This window comes from Gossypium hirsutum, chromosome A01 (assembly GCF_007990345.1).
Source record: "Gossypium hirsutum isolate 1008001.06 chromosome A01, Gossypium_hirsutum_v2.1, whole genome shotgun sequence".
In the NCBI taxonomy this organism is placed as follows: domain Eukaryota; kingdom Viridiplantae; phylum Streptophyta; class Magnoliopsida; order Malvales; family Malvaceae; genus Gossypium; species Gossypium hirsutum.
This window is the reverse complement of record NC_053424.1, coordinates 33,587,623-33,609,278: the sequence shown is the minus strand read 5'-3', so window position 1 is coordinate 33,609,278 and position 21,656 is coordinate 33,587,623. Positions and strand designations below refer to the sequence as shown.

The 21,656-nt window shown below is 34.5% G+C and overlaps 1 non-coding gene across 1 annotated transcript in view; it reads left to right on the top strand.

The window, feature by feature from the left end:
* The first annotated feature begins 359 nt into the window (after window positions 1-359).
* Window positions 360-21,656, top strand: part of LOC107917930 (uncharacterized) — a 49,892-nt gene continuing 28,595 nt past the window's right edge. Inside the window, exons 1-16 of the transcript XR_005920539.1 lie at window positions 360-719; window positions 993-1,152; window positions 1,435-1,527; window positions 2,904-3,003; window positions 3,195-3,366; window positions 8,206-8,379; window positions 8,747-8,875; window positions 8,998-9,600; window positions 9,716-10,324; window positions 11,855-11,923; window positions 12,732-12,845; window positions 12,928-13,173; window positions 13,466-13,513; window positions 13,628-13,774; window positions 14,813-14,974; window positions 15,054-15,116. This is a non-coding gene — a transcript (uncharacterized protein). The remainder of the gene's footprint in view (window positions 720-992; window positions 1,153-1,434; window positions 1,528-2,903; window positions 3,004-3,194; window positions 3,367-8,205; window positions 8,380-8,746; window positions 8,876-8,997; window positions 9,601-9,715; window positions 10,325-11,854; window positions 11,924-12,731; window positions 12,846-12,927; window positions 13,174-13,465; window positions 13,514-13,627; window positions 13,775-14,812; window positions 14,975-15,053; window positions 15,117-21,656) is intronic.

Below are 21,656 nucleotides of genomic sequence, written 5' to 3'. Positions count from 1 at the left end.
TAAAAAAGGAAAAATTCTCATACGTTTCTTATAGAGTATAGAAAAAAAAATGACAATTGTGGCATTAATTTTAAAAATATTCGCATAAAATAATTACTCAAAAATAAATAGAAACCTGGAAGAATAAAAATATTTTATTTCAAAAAAATATATTTATTAAACTATTTGAATAAATGATTATTGGTGGGTGAAATCAGTGATTAACATTTTGAATTAGCTAAAAAGAAGTTAATGAAAATGTTAGTGACTGTGATGTAATTTTTGAAACTTGGTAATTGAAACGTGATTTTAAATAAAGTTCAAGGACTGTTTCTGTAGTTTATCCAAACTAATAATTATAAAATACAAAAAAATAGTTTTTTTTCCTTCTTCTCTCTCCGACCTCATAAAAATTTCATACGCTCCGCTCTCCACTTCCTAAGCCCTTACCCCTCAAAACCCTAACTCTATCCCCTTTCTTACAATTCCGTCCCAAATATCGATCAAAAATCTCGTGGGGAGAAGCCGATAGCCATGAACGTTGCTGATTCTAGGGACCAAGCCCTTTCTCTGCTCACTGCCGCGCTCAACCACTCTGATTTGGCGGTGAAGCTTTCGTCTCTTAAACAGGCCAAGGACATTCTTTCCTCTCTCGATTCTTCTTCCGCCGCCGAACTCTTCCCCTACCTTTCCGACCTCCAGCGTTCTCATCATAGCCTCGTTAGGGGATTTCTTGTCGAGTGAGTTTCAAACCCTAATTCTTTCCAATTTTGTATGTTTATGTTATTTTATATGCTGCTGCTGTATGCTTAACTTCTTCGCTTCTTAGTTTTGATATTTGTGAGATTAATGAGCTGCATTTTTGGGAAATATTTCGTGTTGCGTTTATAAAATTTACTGATCTTTTTTTTTTGTATTTGTTCTCTCTTCATATGTTGCTAGGTTCCTAATATTGTAGCTGGACTTTTGTTTTGTTTTGCTTTTCTTTTTTGCTTTTTGTCAACGGTTGGCAGGATAATTGAAGATATTGGATTAAAATCAATAGAGCATTCGACTGTACTTGTACCGGTTTTAGTAACGTTTTTGAGGGATGTTGACTCCAATGTTGTGAAACAATCCATTGTTTGTGGCATAAATTTCTTCTGCAGTGTTTTGGAAGAACTGACATTACAGGTTAGCTGCTACCTTTTTAAGTAATGATTTAGTTCAAATGTACATGTTTTTTGCTGATTCTTTTCTTATTGGTAAATGATGTTTTATGCCTCCATGTACAATTGGAGCGCAGTGCCTTTAGATTTTGAACAAATGTGCTTTATAGCATTGAGTATTGCTGTTGTCTCTTAGTTGCTGTTTTCTGATTGAGTGCATATAAGATGTTAATCACTTAACGATGGTGTCTGTGTCAAAATATTTTGTTTTCTTACCTATGCATAAATTTTTTCTTGGAAATTATAGTTTCAGCAGCACGGTAAAGTTGATCAGTGGCTTCAAGAACTATGGATGTGGATGGTTAGATTCAAGGAAGGTGTGTTTTCCATTGCATTGCAGGTATGACATTTTACTTTGGCTTTCCAAACACTAAACTTATATGGGTTAAGTTTCAATGCTAGACTATTTTGACCAAGTTAGGTACTGTTTTATAAATTGAAATCTTAACTGCTGACAATTCAGTGTTGAAATAATTCTAGGGAAAGTATTTGGTTTGTGGATGAAAATGTATAATACTAAATAGATTTGGCTGATTTTCCTAAAAAGAAAGATATATCTTTTAATAGTGATTTTACATCTAACAAGAACTAAAAAAATGGCTTAAAGGACAATTTAGGTAAAACACATGGCAGTGTAATAGAATGATACTTTTAAAAAAAAAAAATTGATAGAACAATTAAAGTAGGTTTTAACTACATCTAACGGGAATTACAGAAAACAGCATAGGTATAATTTAGCTAAATTACATGGCAATATAATAAAGTGATACTTCTTTTTGAACATGTTGATAGAACCATTAAGTAGGTTGTAACTAGTTAACATGTTTGGTGAGTTTTATGTAGAATTTGAGGGATTGGTGCCATGAATGAATGATGAAACCAAGTTTCCAACTAATTGAAGATTGTTATTGATTTATCAAGCAACACTTGTGTTCTGGTGGCCTTCATTAATTTAATATTATTGGATGAGTCTCTCTCTTTCTCTTCCTTTCTCTCGAAGAAAGACAGTACACAGGTGGACATGAAAAAAAGAGTAGCTTTTGAGTGAGTAGCTTCTTAATGTAATCAAATAACAGTAAGAAAAAGTTACTGGGCATTAGGTTTCATTTATGTCCATGTTCACAGGAGAAACTGTGTTAGAAAGCTTTTTATTTCTATGTAATATGTGATCAAAATGACAAAGCATAAGTTTGGGTATTTTTTCCTTAACAATTATCAAATGAGAGTTAAACAAATAATTCAATGTTTTATCTTGAGGTGGTGAAGGATCCTAGAGAAAAGTTGTGTGCTAAAATACATATCCTGAGGCATTCTTTATGCATCTAACAATCAGCAGGAGATGCATAAGGCTCTTAACTTTATTCCTTGATGTGAGCAATTGGCTCTGAGAATTTGTGTAGGAGATTGTGCTTTTGAGACATGACTAGGTGAAAAAACTGCTATTTCCATCCCTTATTTTATTTTTTACCCTTGGGTGTTCCTGCTCCCCCCCCCGGGGGATTGTTTTGGTGTGGGTCTAAATGTTGTTGTTTTGAGTAGTGATATCTGTTTCGTAGTTGTATACATATTTATGCTCATTTGTTTTCCCTAACTTTTGCTACTCTTATAATAAATTATTTATTTCTGTCTTTTGAGAATTATTTAATTTTATAGTGACTTTATATTTCCAACTTGCTAATCATGTGCAATCGATGTTTCTTTGATTTAAATTTGTAGCCTGGTCCAGTTGGGATAAAGTTGCTGGCTCTGAAATTTTTGGAGATGCATGTCTTACTTTTTACATCTGACAACGTTAACTCTGAAAAATACATTGAAGGTATTGCATTCCAATTGTTAAGGGCTCCATTAGGACATTATTTGGTTTGCTCATACAGCCATGTTTGGCAGATTGACTTTTTGGGTTAGCATAGGACTTCCTTTTTGTATGTCATTCATAGTAACTCCATATTTATATATTTTATAGTTACTGGCATCTCCGGAAACTTATTTCTTTTAACGTTTCTCCAGCTACCAGAGGAAGTAGACGGACTTTTAATATATCATGGCTAAGTGGGGTTCATCCTATTTTGGATCCAGTTGCTGTAACATCAGATGCAAACAGGACACTTTATATTTTACTTGACATGTTGCAATCAGCCAGTAGTCTCCCTGGGTCTGTAACAATCACTGTTGTCAATTGGTGAGTTTCTTCACCAGTAGTTAGTTGTTTTTATTCTGGACTTATGGTTTTCTACGTTTTATGATCCCTTTTTTTTTTTCTGAATTTATGTTTCTTTTTCTTTTCTCCTCTTTCTTGTGTCATTATTTTGGATACTTCCCGTTTCCTAGTGTTTTATAAAATTTTGACATCTAGAGTTTAAAATGGTTAGGGTGTTATAAATCTTGTACGTAATTGCTAGCACTTCTTTTATTATTTAGTTCCATATAAGTAGGACATATAATTGTTTGATTGGAGGTGAAAAAAGTTCTCCTCCCCCCCCCCCTTTGATTTTGTGGTTGATAAGTATTGGTATCAATTCTCAGTTCAAGAATGTTACAGATTTCCCTTTGCTTTTTCTCTTATGGGAGCTTTATTTGCATCTTCATCTATTTCCTTATTTTATCTTTTTATTCCAAGAAAGAATTATATCCTGTCATAACTGAATATCTCTTAATTTCAAAGCTAGAAGGTGCCGTTGTTTTCTAATGGTACTTTTCTGTATGCAAACTTATCGGTTCCAATTTACTGTCCGTATCTGATAAATGAATATTAAATTTTTTAATTTGGGGCTGCACTGTGTTTAGAATTTGCCCTCTGTTTTACCATCTTTAAAACTTTTGGAGAGATTGATGAAGCTTGGTAGCAGGTTGTAGTACAAGTTCAACTGCTTGTTTGTGATACCATTGCAGCGTGCTGTCAAGCTCTCTTTTGAGGAGTTAATGGCCTTGGATACTGGTGCATTGCTTGTTCAGATATTGGGAGTTACAGGGCTAGATAATGTTCACATTAATGTGTACTATGGAGCACCATTGGCCAATGATAGGAATGGTTAAGCAATGGAAATAATCATCAGTCAACTTGTGCTGAGAAACTTGGTGATCAAGCATTGCAGTAAATTATTAGGGGGATCCTATTATTATTTGGGATTCTGCTGTATTTTTTTACAGCTGAAAATATGCAAGCTACCTTAAAATGTATTGGTTATTTGACAACAGTTGATGCACATTAAATATTTAATAATCGAAATTCTTTTTAACTGGGGTTTATCCTGCTAATCTGCCATGTTTCGATTTTGTGGATTCCTATATTTTTTATACCTATTTTTGTGATGCTGCATTCCTTACATATTGCTGTGTATGTTGGTTTCTGGTCAACAGTAAGACTTATGACTATGTTCTCTGCCGGTTCTTCAGCTCTTAGGATGGTGGCCCAAATGCCTTTTTCTTGTAATTACTTTTCTTGACAGATAATTGACTTGCCGTCTTTTGACCCTGTTCTTTGAAATATGTTGTACTGCATGGCTCTGAAGTAGTCTGATGCAAAAGTTGGATGTGATCTTTGATTATTACCAGTATCACTTACTGTTATGTCTCAGCTGGTTTTTTTCTGCATGAAGGCAAGCATTTTCGTTGTGTAATGGTTTTTGCTTGAGGCAAGTGATCCTAAATTATTATCATCGAGTGGTATTTTAAATATTTGTTTAAACAAACAAGTTACTCATATTTCTTCTCTTTTGGTTTCAAATTTACACTTTTGAAAAAAAATCAGAGGAGACTGCATCATTATAAAATTTGTACCATTATCATCAAAACTTCCTAGTTTCCTCTGAGCTTTTATGTTAGCAACATTTTCTTATATCATTTTGATCACCAACCTTGATCATATAGGTCTAAAATGTGTTATGTTTATTACAACTTACTGAAAGAGGAAGTTTTTTTGGCCAGAAACAAAGACAACAATTAAGAGTTTTCGGAATGCGGAAGATAATCCCCTATCTTTTACTTGCAAGCATGCTTTTAAAATGGTTCAAAACTTTTGTTTGATGAGATGGTGTACTTCCAGCTTGTTCATTGGTCAACTGCTAATAATATACAATTATTTCGTTGGATGTAAATACTTGTATTGCAAGAACCAACAGCAGTTAGTTTGCAGGATGCACCATCTTTTGAATGTTTAGCAGGTTTGCATACATGGTCAGTGGTTATGCAAGAAATACATTCACTGTTTTGTTTTCTTAAAGGATAGTGATGGAGGAGCATTCCTTACAAGATAGCAGCTTCATTGATATTAAGATCTTAAATGTTTACACTCTGGGATACCTAGCAGCATGGAAAGATGGGTGGTATTGTCTTATATTTTGGATCTGGGACTAAACTGTTCTGAATGATCAAGAATAAACTGACTTTGGAGTGGCCAAAGAAAATCTTGTTTGCAATTTTAAAGCCTTTGTTAGTGTAAACGTCATTGCTTATAAGTAGTCAAATATCAAGCTTAAAATGTTAACAAATATCATCTCTGTCAAATTTGTGGGACTGTTCCCTGCGTGTATGTACTTAAGTTCTATAACATTAGGCATGACCGCATGAACTTTAAAAATTCGTAAGGCATTTTATTTTCGTTTTCATATGGAAATAGTTTTAGAATTTTGAAGGTGATTTGAATCGTGAGGAACTTTGAGTAATACTTTTGAAATAAGGTTTCCAGAAGATACTTATTTATGAGATGTCTGTTGGCTAGTCATTGTATGTGTTGAAGTCTATCGTGTAGTGATTGGATATAAACATGTGTTTTGCTGATTGACATGCATAGTGTCTACATGGGCATGGGTTCAGAAGCTAATTATTTTTCGGGGTTTCAGTGGTTGCATCCATTGAGGTGCCTTTTCTGATAAATGGAAGGGTAAAACATAAGATTGTCTGTTTTCTTGGCAATACATTTTTTATCTGACTCCTTGGGGCAATAGATGTAAGGTTGGCTGCATGCTTGCCGATGTTGTGATGCATGACTAGATACCTGCTTTTGTTGCATTGCAGATTAATTTCTCTTTTTATGAGTTATTTGCATCAGTGTTGCTATTAGAATGTATTGTTTCCCTTACTCCCCTCCCAAATATTACTGTGATCTGCTGGTTTACTTTTAGGGTAACAATGATATTTTTATTTTCCATAATACCTTATGTATGTATATGTTTCTGACCTGACATCATTTAGTTTACTTTTATTTTAGTTAATATATGTACCAACTTGAGTGCATATTTATGTAGCTTAAAATGATCACGAAGTCATAGTTCAAGATCTGAAGTTGCTTGAGTCACTGATGTTTTAAATGGCATTACATTGAAGTATTTCCTTCTGGGAAGCGATTTTTACTATTTGGCACATGTAATTAAAAAGTGAATATACATTTAGATGTAACTTGTTGAATATGTTGGACTAATCTCTATAGCATGGTATTAGAAGTCAATCCCTTAGTTATTAAGGGAACATTCATGTTGTATTATTTTTACTGCTGATTAAGGGTTGAGTTGTTTAAGGATTCCTTAATTTCTCACTTTAGGGCTGCTTGAAGTACTTTCTTCCAACATTTTTGGATCATGTTAGGTTCAATTACCTGTAAATTAGAGGGAATGCTCCATTTTTTTTGGATTCATATTCTGTTTGTTCTCCTTGAGTGGGCATTCTCTATCAGTTCGTTAACAAATATAGAGGAGTAAAGAAGACATAAGGAAAAAGCACCTCCCTCCTATCTCGCCCTTTATATATGATGTTCTATTTTGAGCATATGTTGGGCAGACTTTATTCATGGAGTTTTATCTTGGCCTGCTTAGTTAGAGCTTGTTCGATATGAATTATTGGTTGACATCTCTAGATGAGAAACTTGAATTTAATTCTCTACATGTACAGAGAAAAAACTGAATGGCTTATTTCTTTTGAATCCATTGTTTTTGGAATTTGTAATTAAAATGATGTCTTGTGTGGAAGCACTTAGGTTGCTGCATGTTTTTCTGCCAGTGATACTGTTGAGGATGAGTATTGCATTCTTATGCATGTTATTTATTTGTAGTCTGTAACATGTGTGTATCTGAGTCCTGCAATATTTTCAAGAGACCTGGAATTTTGGATTTTGAACTAATTTTGATGAGTCATGAGATATGATCGAGTTCTATGATCTGTTTATGTTTGAAACCAAAAGTAGTTGAAGACTGGTGGTTTTTATTTTTATTTTTTATTTATAATATTAACATCTGGTAATTGTTACCTAAGTATTATATGTTGCTATCTGTGCTTTGTCGGTAACAACACCAGAGTCGGACTTTTTGCTTTCCCTTCTTTCTATGCTTTATCTCTGTCTATTATTCCTAGGTATCCTGCTTAAGAGTTTAGAATTTGTTGCTAAATGGTTCATTGATGACAATTAAAAACTTAAAATAAAATACTTAAGATATGTGTAGCTTAAAATTTAGAATGTGTAGCTAGTGATTGAACAGACTTCTGTCAATAATGGATGGTTAACCAAGGGCTTTTCTCTTCTTTTCTTTGAAGGTCTTTGCATACTTGTTCTGGAGTTATACTGTGTAGCTTAAGTTTTCTAGTGTGCTTATTGTATGCAATTGCTTTTCTGGTTTCCTTTAGGCTTTGGTTCATCTGATTACATGCTTCTTAAAAGCTCTATCAGTGATAGAGAAAGGGCAGGTAAGGAGGTGGGGTGTTTTGGCTAAGTTATGGTTCTATCATAGTGAGGCTCTTAGGAGGAGGGAATCAGAAATATCTTTTAATTGCTCCATTGTGCTACTGTACCCTCGAGATTTGTGTGAAAAGCTAACCTTGATCTGAACTTGTGATTGATTGTGACAACTAACAAGATGTCTCAAAAATTGATCCTGTCTTTTTATTTTGTTTAGAAATAGCTTTAGGTCTCAGCTATTGTTTTTTCATTCTTGTAGTTGTTTGGTTGTGTGGATTTTAAATTCTTTTCCCAATGCTAGAGCTATTTTGTTAGTTTTTTTCTTTTAACTAAAGCCCTTTTTTTGTTTGACAGTCTTGCTGCCATAGCAAGAAGGAGACCCCTCCACTATGGCACTGTTCTTTCTGCACTGCTCGATTTTAATCCAAACTTTGACATGGTGAGGGAATGCCATAAAGCTAGTATTCAATACTCCCTGAGAACTGCGTTTTGGGATTCCTGAGGTGTACTAATCCAGCTATTGTAGAGGTAACTTCTTTATTATTATTATAATTTTTGGATAATTCAGATGCCAATTACTGAAGTAAATGATTTTTTTTTATCTAATATGCATACAAATCAGTTGGCTGCTGAATATCAGTGCCTTCTAATACCTTAGATTTTATAATTACCTCTTTATTATCCTTTCTCTGAATGACTTATTGCTATCTTGGTGGAATTATTATTCAAATGCCAAAAGGTTAATGGATATATGTATCACAAATGCTTTGTTGAGAACTCCTGGTTTGTTAAATATTGAAATGAAACTTCAGCGTGTATGGCCTGTATTTATGACTTTTGGGGGCTATTCAGTGCTCTTGTACCTGACAAGTTGGGTATTATTTTGGCTGACCAGTCTAGGGACAGATTGCTTAGAGCTCTACGAGCAATGAACGCAGGGGATGCTGCTGATCAAGTCATCAGACAGGTTGAGAAGATGATGAAAAATAGTGAGCGGGCTTCAAGGGAAATTCAGTCTGTCAGGGTAATATTTTTATTTTAAAATATATTTTTTAGCAGGTAACAAAAATAATAAGGTCTAGTGATAAAAGTTAGTGCTTGGTAGCTTTTTATGAGTTTCTCATGGTAAATATAATGTGTTTTCAGGATGATCAAGCATCAAGCCAAGCATATGTTTTAGGGGATGTGTCAAAGAAAAGATCTATGCCTCAGGATAATGAAGAACCAATACATAATTTTGAGATGGCATCAAAGCGTATTCGCTCTGGACCCAATTCCCACTCAATGCCACCCACTCAAATAAATGATTCTGGGCAAGATTTTTCTTCTGTCAATGGAGGATCTCCCAGTTTTCCTCTTTCAGATGATAATTTAACTCCTGTTGAGCAAATGATAGCAATGATTGGTGCTTTACTTGCTGAAGGAGAAAGAGGTGCTGAATCTCTTGAGATTCTTATTTCAAAAATTCATCCTGACCTGCTGGCAGATATTGTCATCACAAATATGAGGCACTTGCCTAAAAGTCCTCCTTCATTAACAAAGGTCGGGACATTGCCTACAACTCAGCAAGCTGTACATGTAAATAGTCGGGCCCAAGTTCTGCCACCTCCTGCTTCAACAAATTCCTTGCACACACCTGTTTCAACACCACAGTTGCCCTTTACTTCAGCTGCTACAATCAGTTCATTAATATCCGATACATCTGCTGTCAACAATTTTGCTGCAGATTCTAAACGCGACCCAAGAAGGGTAACTTCCATTTTCTATCATCATATATTGCTTTTCAAAATGTTTCAGCCTTTTCCAGATTTAGGATCTTTATAACTCCTGTTGAGCAAATGGAAGTTAACGCTAACCTTTTCAGGATCCTCGTCGTCTAGATCCACGACGGGCTGCTGTTTCTGTTGGAATGTCATGCTCACCTGTTCTGGAGGGCACTGGTGCTGCAATGCCCGACTTTGATTGTTCTATTTCTAGTAAGCCTCTTTCAGTTCCAGCTGTTGAGAACCCTTCTTTGCGCCCGATGTCTAACATTCAAAGCAATGATAACACAACAGAAGGTCCATCAATTACTAGTGTTGAGCAACCAGCTCCTGAAGGGGATGTTGTGGGTGGTGCGGAAGACATTGTTAACATTCTAGAAGTCAAGACTTCCTCCAATCATGCAGTTTCTCCTTATGTGGTTGATGTAGATTCAACTGAAATGAAGGCAGACGTTGAAATTAAACATGAGACTGAAGAATCATCTTTTCCAGAGTCTGATCAGAATTTCCAGGCTTCTATTACTGTATCTTCTTTAGATGAGACTGGTCGGGATTTACCTGTGCCGCCTTCATATGTTGAGCTAACTGAGGAGCTGGAAAGAAGTGTGATAAAATCAGCAGTTCAACAGATCGCTGAGTCATACCTGCATCTTCATTGGTCAGATTGTAATGAAATGCGCATGGCGTTACTTGCGCGGCTTGTTGGTCAGGTGACATGCTATATATATACATTCTGATTTGTCTATATTCTCTGAATGCCTGCTTCTTTTTCTCTTTCCTGTCTTAATGTTGGACTGTTTGTAATCTTGGAGTTTGTTATCATGCAAAGCTGATTGAATTAAAGAGTAATGCCTTCTTACTATCAGTTCAAAGTTTACAATACATACTGCATACTTAGAATTTTACATGGATGCATAAAGTTCGTCACAAGTGTCACCTGTTAGTTATGTGCCTTAAACCTCTTCTATCACCATCTAAAATTACTTGAGAACAGAGACATCCACCTTTTTTAGAGCATTAAGGATTCAAACATTAGTAATAGTGTGCCAGTGGTGTAGAACAGTCTGCTTCAAAGGCTAATAGGCTGATCACGGGTTTATAATATAATATTTTCTATTATTTTTAAGGCTTAATGCATTATTTGGTACCTGAGTTTGACACTTTTTTCTGTTGTGGTGCTCGTGTTATTTTTTTTCCAATTGGTACTTGTATTTGACAAAAGCTATACATTTGGTACCTGTAGATAACATTGGTAACTTTTTAGTGTTTAATTCGGGTTTTAGAGTTGATTTGATGAAAATTCATAATTAGCCAATAATATTAGCAATTAACTTTCATCAAACCAACGCCAAAACTGGAATTAAACCACATCCATCGGACTGTATTTGAAAAATTATTTGCAAATTAAACAAATTCACAATTAACACTAAATTTATTCTATTAACAAAAACATGAAAATTCAAACCTAATAATATTAGCAATTAATTTTCATCAAATCAACCCTAAAACTGAATTAAACACTAAAAAGTTAACACCATTACCTTTGGGTACCAAAATATATAACTTTTGTCAAATACAGGTACTAAATTGTACAAAAAATAACACTGGTACCACATTAAAAAAGTGTCAGACTCAGGTACCAAATGATATATTAAGCCTATTTTTAATGAACTTCTGTTGAAGTGCTTTGCAAATATGCTCTGCATTGAGTATTGTACAATGGGCAGGTTTAGGGAAAATCTGCCTTTTTCTGGGACAAACTACCTATGCATTTTATGAATAGATTTGAGAAAGTATGGTTCTGGATAAAATGGGTTTGATTTAATCTAGTTATGATGGGACAAAGGCAGACAGGCCCATGTCTTAGTTTTGCAAAACAAATTAGTTTCATGGATCTAAGATCTTCTAAGAAGCTATGGCTTTCCCAAACTGAAAGTCAAGAGTTTACTGTCAAGGCATACCCTGAAGTAATATTCTCTTCATTTTCTGAATGTGCTAAAATCCTTCTTTTTTACCCCTTGTATACTCTAAGACTTGTCTATTTTCCAAAATGGTCCCATTTCATACAAGTTGTGCTCTTGAAAACCTACTAAAGTGCGTACTTGGATAAATTCTAGAATAATTTTGGATGATTTCACAAATTTCAGACCCTTAGACTAATAGTATTCAATTCTATGTTTTATTAAGTTCCTATGCCTGATGACGTATGCAAAATCACATGTGGTTACGTTTCCTTTCAGATTGATGCTGATGATGACATTGTTGTCATGTTGGGAAAACAAATTGTTGTGGATTACCGACAACAAAAGGTACACAAGTTGTGATCTGTTACTTCTTCCTGCCTTTGATTTTTGACACTATTCTTTTTGTTTTGTTCTACCATTTTGAAGTTTTCTTAGTTGGTTCTCTCTCTCACTCTCATGCAGAGAGGCACACACATACTAAGCTGGGTGCTTCTGTTTATCACATGATTGACATTCTGTTTGATCAACTCTATAATTATGCTTTTTGGCGTCTGTGACCCAGTATTTATTTTCTTGGATGATTGATTTTTTTTTCTACAGCAAAAGAAGCAAGAAAGTTTGCTACAAGCAAACTACAGTGACTTTTAACGTACATGTTAGGGTGGTATACCCACTTAACAAAAATCTGCCTATTTACAACTGTCCTACAAATCCTTGTGCAAGTATGGAATCACAATGTTCTCTTTCTACTAAGCTGTTCTGGTCTGGTGGTTGTGTCTTGTTGAATGTTTGACAGGGACACAATCTTTGTTTTCTACAGTATGGTTGAATTTTGGTCTTTGACTCTTCATTACTTCCATTTGATTGTCTTTCTTGTTTATTTGATCAAGAAGGAAAGTGTGAAACCAATATTCTCGCTTATCCAATCTATTTGCTTGATGGATCTCAGTACCTACTGTACTAGATGTTATCAGTGTTCAGTGTTGACTTTCATGGATTGTTGCTTTGACTCAAATGTATTAGTTCTAGGATGTTTGTGTTGGTCAGATGAGCTTATGGAGTTCAATCAATGCCAAAGCTGTACTACCTTTCTGCTTTTTGCATGTTGAGTCTGCTTTTTAGAACTTTTATAATGTTGTGTTATATTGGTCAGGGTCACGACATTGTATTGCAAGTTCTCTACCATCTATATTCTCTCACAGTTTCAGATTCACTTGACAACTCTTCATATTCTGCTGTTCTTTATGAAAAATTCCTCCTGGCAGTGGTAAGCTCTTACTTAAGTGAAGCAACTTTGCAATTAATTTTCCCCTAAAAGTAATGGATTTATCTTAGTTGTTTTGCTGCAGTCCAAATCTTTGCTGGACACACTTCCAGCCTCAGACAAGTCATTTAGTAGGCTTCTTGGTGAAGTTCCGTTTCTGCCTGACTCAGCCTTGAAACTTTTAGATGATCTCTGCTCTTCTGATGTGTTTGATGTTGCTGGGAAAGAGGTTCGTGACGCTGAGCGTGTGACACAGGGCCTAGGTGTGGTGTGGAGTTTAATTTTGGGACGTCCAAATAATCGGCAAGCCTGCTTAGGTATAGCATTGAAGGTAAGTTGTCCAAGACAATTTTAGTAATGAATTGTTCATTGGTCACATGCGGTAATCTGTATTTGTTGAATTCTTGTCTTATAATTCTCTCCTATTTTTGTTGATGTTTAGTTTACCTGTGATAGAGCCATACTTATGTGACAAATATCATTCAGGTTTCCTAGGCTATAATTTTTATCCGAGTGGAGAAGCATCATAGAAAGCTTTTAGTCCTATTCTAGTTATGTTTGCGCATGATTCTTTTTTTTCCTTTTGTGGGTTTCTTATTTTTGTTACTTGTCTCTGATGGCAGTGTGCTGTTCATTCTCAAGATGACATTCGTGGGAAAGCTATCCGGCTGGTAAGTGAACTTACTCCTTTATAACATCCTGTGTCTGTTATCAACTGTTAAATGTTTTGACTTTCTGTTGCAAAGTCTTGTCTTTTCTCACTTTCCTGTGTTTATATTACACAGGTAGCAAACAAACTTTATCAGCTGAGCTACATTTCAAGGGAAATTGAGCAATTTGCAACAAATATGTTGCTGTCTGCTGTAGATCAGAGAACGGCAGGTGCAGAGTCTTTGAAGTCTGGGTCTATTGATGAAAGAGGCGACAAGGAGGTTAGTATATCTTCTAAAGGCCCCTGTTTGTTTTCTTTTCCAAGTTTGTCGAACTTCAATATTTACCTGATGCCTAATATGGATTTAACAACCTGTATGGAGTATATAAATTAGATTAATATATTTGAGGTTCTGTTTGTTATTTGTATTAGGATTGAACAAAACTCGATTTAACTCGAAAAAAATGATTTTTTTTCAAATTTTGAGTTAATTGGATCGAGTTCTTCAGTTTTTTGAATTAACTTGAATAAGTAATTTGGTTTTTCAAGTTTAAGTCGAGTTGAATTTTACAACTTGAATAATAAATTGGTGTAAATACTACTTGGTTCCCTATTAATTTCGAAAATGAGTAAATTGATTCCTCTCCGAAAAAATGAACAAAAGATTCAAAATATTTATAAAAAAATTTTCCCCAAAAAAATTAAAAATTAAAAAACAAAAAATTATATAAGAATATTAAATTATAAAAATTGTAAACTTTTTCCAAAATGGTAAATTTGAGGCCTTAAATAAGTAAATTACCAATCAAGTTGTACCAAATTATCTTGTTTTTCTCTTATTTTGCTTTGAAAGAGTTCTCAAATTTATATGGTCTCAAATTTATCTGCTCTAGCTTGGAATTTAGCCATATTGTGGACAAGATTTTAATTTGGCATGTTTAATTTTTTTAATTTAACTTGAACAAATTTATTTGACTTAACTCGACTCGAATCTTGTTTCACTTGACTCAATTCAAAAATTTTCAAATTGAGTTAGGATGAGAAGATAAGAATCATCAACTCTACTAATTCAAAAATTTTTCACATGATTCGATCGAACGTTCACTCTAATTTGTATATGCTTGGAAACTGCATTCATTGTATTGTTGTTTTGCTGTCATATTTTATTTTGTGAGTTCTCTTGCATCCTTGCCCTGAGAACCTGAGCCATTTTCAGCATGTATCACCTTTTTCCAGTCTAGACTCTTGTACAAGTAGTTAACAGCCTGCATTTCAGCATGTCCCAATTCAAAAAGTGTAGACTGTTGCCATTCTTCAGGTTGGAAGTGGGGACACATCTACTAGTGGCTCTCTACTTTCAGAGCCCCGAACTTCTGGAATTGACTCCTCCAATGCAGAATCAACAAGTAATAGTGCTTCAGTAGTGTCATTTCCTGAAGCCCAAAGACTCATTTCTCTGTTTTTTGCCTTATGCACTAAGGTTTGCTTCTGTTGGCTGCTCTTTCCATCTTTTTATTTGTATTTGTGGTGTTTCTGAGTACTAATCATTTTTTTTTCAGAAGCCTAGTCTTCTTCAACTCTCATTTGATATTTATGGGCGAGCGCCAAAAATTGTAAAGCAGGTATGTCTTGTTTGTTTCTGACTGTTTGTTCATCGCTTAATTATTAGGAACAGATTAGGCTTGTCTGCTTGTCCTTGTAACTTGTTTTCTGGTGTATGGGAGGTTGATGTGACTTCACTGAAATATTGCATAATATATAACTTTTCATCTGTTCCAGTGATAGTAATACAGTAATACCATTTGTTTCCTGGAAACCACACAAGTTCTAGAGTGATTTAGTTTTAATAATTTACCTAGCCTGTGAATGCCTAAAGCCACTTTTGTCTGACATTTATAATGTCAGGTCTTTCCAAAGCTGGCTGCAGTTAGGTTGATTCGAAAGTTAGAATTCGATCTTCGTGCATGTGTCATACAAGTATAAAAATTAATGTTTTGTAGGTAAGATCAACATATAAAGCTAAAAGGTGGTTTTTCTCATTCAAAGTAAACCACGGGTTTTGATCGTTCTGTTATCTATTAAGTGTTTTGATTAGGTTGGCTCTTTGGTTTTGAGTCAAGGCTAAGTTTAATTTAGGTCAAGCTATGATTAAGTTCAATCTTGTTTGTGGCCCTTGGCTGATGCATGTTTTACCTTCTTGTTAAACATAAGCCCAACTGAGTAAAATTGCATGCTGCAGTATGGAATTCTCTTTTTTTCAAGTGCGTAACTATGGAAATTTGTGAGAATCTGCAACTGCTTCTGCATTGGAAGTGCAAACCATAGATACTTGTTAATCCATATATGCAGTTACATAAGAAAACTTGAGAGATTCTGCCAGATGCTGTCTAGATTGGCCACTTTCTCTTTTTAAACCTTCATGGATATAGGATCCTTTCTTGACTTGGGAACTTAGATAATTGAACTTCCATTTCCACAATTGTTGTTACTTTATATAATCATAAGTGTATCTGTTAGTAGTACCTGAAAGTTTCCAAGAGAGCTTTTAATAAAACTGTTCTGTTATTATTAACTAAAGAACTGAACTTAAATAGAGAAAACAATCCTAATCCTAATTGGGAAAATAGTTCCCTTATTCTAATAAACTACTAAAAATAAAATAAAAATATTCCTAGAATATGAATAAAATTTATCTTCCTAAATAAGATTTATCTACCTAAATAAATTTAAAATATATACATATTTCAACACCCTCCCTCAAGTTGGTGCATATCAATCATGCCCAACTTGCTTACAAGAAAATCAAAGCTTGTCTTAGAGAGTCCTTTGGTGAGTATGTCTGCAATCTGTTGTTTTGAAGGAACAAACGGCATGCACTCTTGGCCTTCTTCAATTTTTTCCTTGATAAAGTGCTATCAATCTCAACATGTTTAGTTCTGTCATGTTAGACTGGGTTGTGAGCAATACTAATGGCAGCTTTGCTATCACAGTACAACTTCATTGGTGAAGTTATTGATTTTCTTAGCTCTTTCATAATTGTTTTTAACTACATCATTTCACAAATGCCTTGAGCCATTGATCTAAACTCAGCCTCTGCATTACTTCTTGATACAACACTTTGTTTTTTGCTTCGCCAAATTACAAGGTTTCCCTAAACAAATGTACACTATCCTGATGTAGATCTTCTATCTGTTATTGAGCCTGCCCAATCTGCATCTGTATAAGCTTCAATTCCTCTTTGTTCGGATTTCTTGAAGAATAAGCCCTTTCCAGGTGAACTCTTCAAGTATCTTAGAATTCGAAACACTGCTTCTTCATGTTCCTCCATTGGAGAGTGCATAAATTGACTCACTAAGCTCACTGCAAAAGCTATGTCTGGCCTTGTATGTGATAAGTAAATTAACTTACCAACTAATATTTGGTACTGCGCTTTATCAACTAATCGACCTTCTTTATTTCCGAATTTTACATTTAGATCAATTGGTGTGTCAACTGGGCGGCAACCACTCATCCCAGCCTCTTTTAAAAGATCAATCACATATTTTCTCTGAGAGACCACAAGACCCTTATTTGATCGAGCAACTTCCATTCCAAGAAAGTATTTCAAAGGACCCAGGTCTTTGATCTCAAATTCTAATACTCGATGCTCCTTGAGACGCCTTATTTCATCTACATCATCTCCTGTAAGAATGATATCATCGACATAACTACAATAACTGCTATTCTATCCTTTTGTGTATGTCGATAGAACATTGTGTGATCAGTTTGCCCTCGTGAGTAACCTTATTTTTAACAACTTCTGTGAACTGTTCAAACCAAGCTCGAGGAACTGCTTGAGACCATACAAAGATTTCTTGAGTTTACATACTAAAGTTCCAAATTTTTCTTCAAAACCTGGAGGAGGATCCATTTAAACTTCTTCTTCAAGTTTCCCATTTAGGAAAGCGTTCTTCACATCTAGTTGCTGTAAAGACCAATCAAGATTAACAGCAATTGATAAAAGAACTCTTAACGGAATTTAGTTTGGCTACTGGAGCAAATGTTTCAAGATAATCTATCCCGTATGTTGAGTGTATCCTTTAGCCACCAACCGGGCTTTGTATCTATCTAAAAATCCATTTGATTTGAATTTGGTTGTGAACACCCATTTACAGCCCACTGTTTTTTTTCCTATAGGTAATTCCATTGTTTCCATGTACCTGTTTTTTCAAAAGCGCGCATCTCCTCTAAAATAGCCTCCTTCTACTCAGGAACCTGTAAAGCATCTTTCACATTTTGGGTATTTTTACAGTATTGAGACACGAAACAAAGGTTGAGAATGTCGAAGACAGGGCTTTATAGGATACAAAGTTAGACATGGGATATTTGACGATATTTCTAACATCTTCTCTTTTGGCAATTGGAATATCTAAATCAAAAATTCATTGGCTGGATTATAAGCTTACCTGGACTTTTGACAGGATCTTGCGGGTCGGATTCTTGGTGATGAATCTGGTGGATTTCACTTTCTTGATTTCGATTTCTTCTTGAGTAAACAATTAACTCCTTTGTTTGTTCTTTATTCTCATGATCAGACTCTACACCTTCATACTCCTTTTATTAACATTAACATCATTAATTTTTGTGTTAATCATAAAATCACTTCCCATTATTAGAATCCCTATGTTGTATATTCCTAGTTTTTTCTTGACCAATTATAGAATCTTCTTTAGTATAATTCCTCCCTGAAGATTAGAATCAAAATAAGATTGTGTTTCAACAAATGTGACATCCATGGTAACAATAATCTTCCTATCAATTGGATCATAACATTTGTAACCCTTTTTATTAGAACAATAGCCAACAAAGACACATTTTTTTGCTCTAGGATCTAGTTTACCTTGGTTGTGAAGATGAACAAAACACTACACCTAAAGACTCAGAGGATAAATCTGTGATCAATTTAGATTTAGGAAAGTTATCTTTAAAGAGAAGAAAAGGAGTTCTATAGTTTAGAATTTTACTGGGCATTCTATTAATAAGATATGTAGCTGTTAACAAGGCTTTGCCCCAAAGATAATGTGGTACCTGACTAGTGAACGTCAAGGCTCTAGTTACTTCCAAAAGATGTCGGTTTTTCCTTCTGCAATCCTATTTTGTTGTGGTGTATTTGTACAAGAATTTTGCTGGACTATTCCATGTTGGTTAAGAAAACACCTAGTTGGTCGCTAAAAAATTCCCCACCATTGTCAGTTCGTAATACTTCTATTTACACACCAAATTGTGTTTCCACCATAGGATAAAAAGACTGAACACATTTTTAATTTCAGACTTATCTTTTAATAAAAACACCCAACAAATTCGAATATGATCATCAATAAATGTGACAAACCAATGTTTCCTGAAAAAGTTGAGACTGTTGAAGGTCCCAAACATCACTATGAATTAACGAAAAAGGTTTGGAGGCTTTATATTTTTGAGGTGAAAAGAATGACTGATGATGTTTAGCTAATTCAAAAAAATCACAATGATATGAAGGACTTTTATTTTTAAATAGATTAGGTAACAAATATCTTAAATAGTAAAAATTAGGATGTCCAAGCCTATAATGCCAAATCATAACTTTATCAAAATCAGATACAGAATTAAACATAAAGTAGTTGTTGGTTGACTTAGATGGTCGTCTTCAAGAAAGTAAATTCCACCAATTCTTTAGCATTGCATCATCTCCCGAGACCATGTCTGAAACTTACACATAGAGAGTCAAATATAACATACAATTTGAGACTGGGATAATTTACTGATCGATATGAATTACAAGCTAGATTGCACATTAAAAATCATGTAAAACCAAGGAAGACAATTTTAACAGTGCTTCTCGTTATTGCCAGAAGGACCCATCTGCTACTTTGATCTTTTGTTTCTTGCGAAGGTGTGTAAGTTGAAAAAAGAAAATGACTACTAGTCATGTGATCACTAGCTCCAGAATCAACGATCCACGTGTTTGTTTTACAAGGCTTGACACTGAGAAAACAGAAAAATCAATACCTGATTGGGCAAAAGAGGAAGAAGGATTATTGGATGAGTTAGGAATAGAAGAATTCATTCAAAATTGTGGTGATTGAAAAAACTTGTGTAGATGCTCTAATTGTTCCTTAGTGAATGGAGACCCTTCCAGAGAACTTGGCCCCCATAATTTCCATTAATTGTTTGGAAAGCTCTGCTATCCCCTGATTGTGAACCATGACCATTGCCACTCTTTTTCTTCCCTTTGTCGGTTTCTCATGGAGCTTCCAACACGTTTCTCGATGTGCCAATATTTTTTGCAGTGATCGCACCAAGGTTAACCATGATGTTACTAGAGATTAACCTAGCTCAGATACCATGAAAGTTTCCAAAAGAGTTCTAATAAAACTGTTCTGTTATTATAACTAAAGAACTGAACTTAAATAGAAAAACCCAACCTAAAAAAAGACAAAAAAAAACTGACTATCCAATCCTAAATTAGGAAAAATATTCCTTAGTTTATCTAATAAAACTACTAAACATAAGGACCCCTTATTTTCTAGATATAAACTATAAAAGATAAATTATAAATATTCCAGGAATGAAATAATGTATTCTATTTCATATGAAATATGTTTCAGACTGAATTCATCTTCCTAATATAAGGGGAATCTATCTACCAAACAGTAACTGTGAAGCAATTTATATGAGGGATTTACTGAGGGTCTTTTCAATATTCAATGCTATGGTTTCCGCCTCTTACATTCCTTCCTATGATTATGTTTCTTGTCTCATGAACCATTTGGACTTTTTACTTGCAGGATGCTACCATCCTTATTCCAATGTTATCTTCACTTCCAAGAACGAGGTTTTCTGAATTTCTTTTTGTTCAATAACCTTAGCCATGATATTGCTTTCATTGCATTAAAAAAAAAAAATGACTAATTTTTGGTGTATTTGATTTATGATGCGCTACTACAATTAACATAAGTGAAAATTTGGCATATTCTGATTGGGTATAACTTAATATTTTAGGTGTTACTATGTTCCTTCGATTTGTTGACTTCTGACTGATTTTCAGCTTCGCTTGCTCACATATTCAGAACATGTTAAATTTATTTCTTTTCTTATGAAAGCAAAGGCTAGTAAAGTAGCTAATTTTTGAGAGTTTGTTACTACACCAATGGTTGGTAGCCATTATGAACACTTTTCTTAATTTCATAAAAATATTTTTCTTCGGAGTCTACTTGTTTACAAGTTCTTAGCTAACAGCAATGGTTTCGGTTTTGATCCAAGGAAGATGTTATTCAGATGGGGGGCATACCCTTTCTTCTGATTTTCCTATTCTAGGCTGCGTTCATAATTTCTTTTGTTGTTCTTTGATATTTTTTTTTATAATGCCAGATAACGGATGCTGCTCAGCTTGTTTTTTGAGCAGCGCACGGGTTTTCACCAGCAGTTTAGCAAAGGCCTTGATCAGATGGTATGTTAAAGCACTTTTATCTAGGGTTATGCTGTTCTTTTTTTCCATAGTAACGTTTCCTATCATTAGGTTGATCAGATCCCTTCCGTTCTTTTCATGAGAACAGTTTTCAGGCAATTGATGCTTTCTACCTGGTAGTTTTATTTATTCAATTTTTTTCGATGTTTTGCAAGTTTGACTTCTGGTCTGCCAAAACCAATTGTAATGTTGTTGTCATTTGTTTATCTTATAAATTAACAAACTTCGACTGATCTACAAACTGGGATGACGCAGATCAAGTTATTTATTTATTAGAGCATCTTTTATTTCTTATACTATGTGTTAAATTTAAGTTTGTTTTTAAGAGTTCTTTTTTACGTCACCACCATTGCAAGTTTAGCGATAAGTTGCTTGGATTTGGCTATGGGCATGAATTAAATCACAGAATAACACAAAGATCGATCCAATGATTTTCTTAGCTGTATTTTCTGTTGTATCCAGGTTGATTTTGTCATGGAAATCCTATCCAAACTTGTGAGTAAACAGGTCAGTGACTCGAACCTATCTAATGAAGAACTTGCCCATGTACCCTTTTGGACGAACTGGTTAACTCAGTTTTTAATTGGCATGCCAGGCGGAAAACTGATATTGCTATTTCTGTTTGTTGAGTGTAGATCTGGAGAATGCCGAAATTGTGGGTTGGATTCTTGAAGTG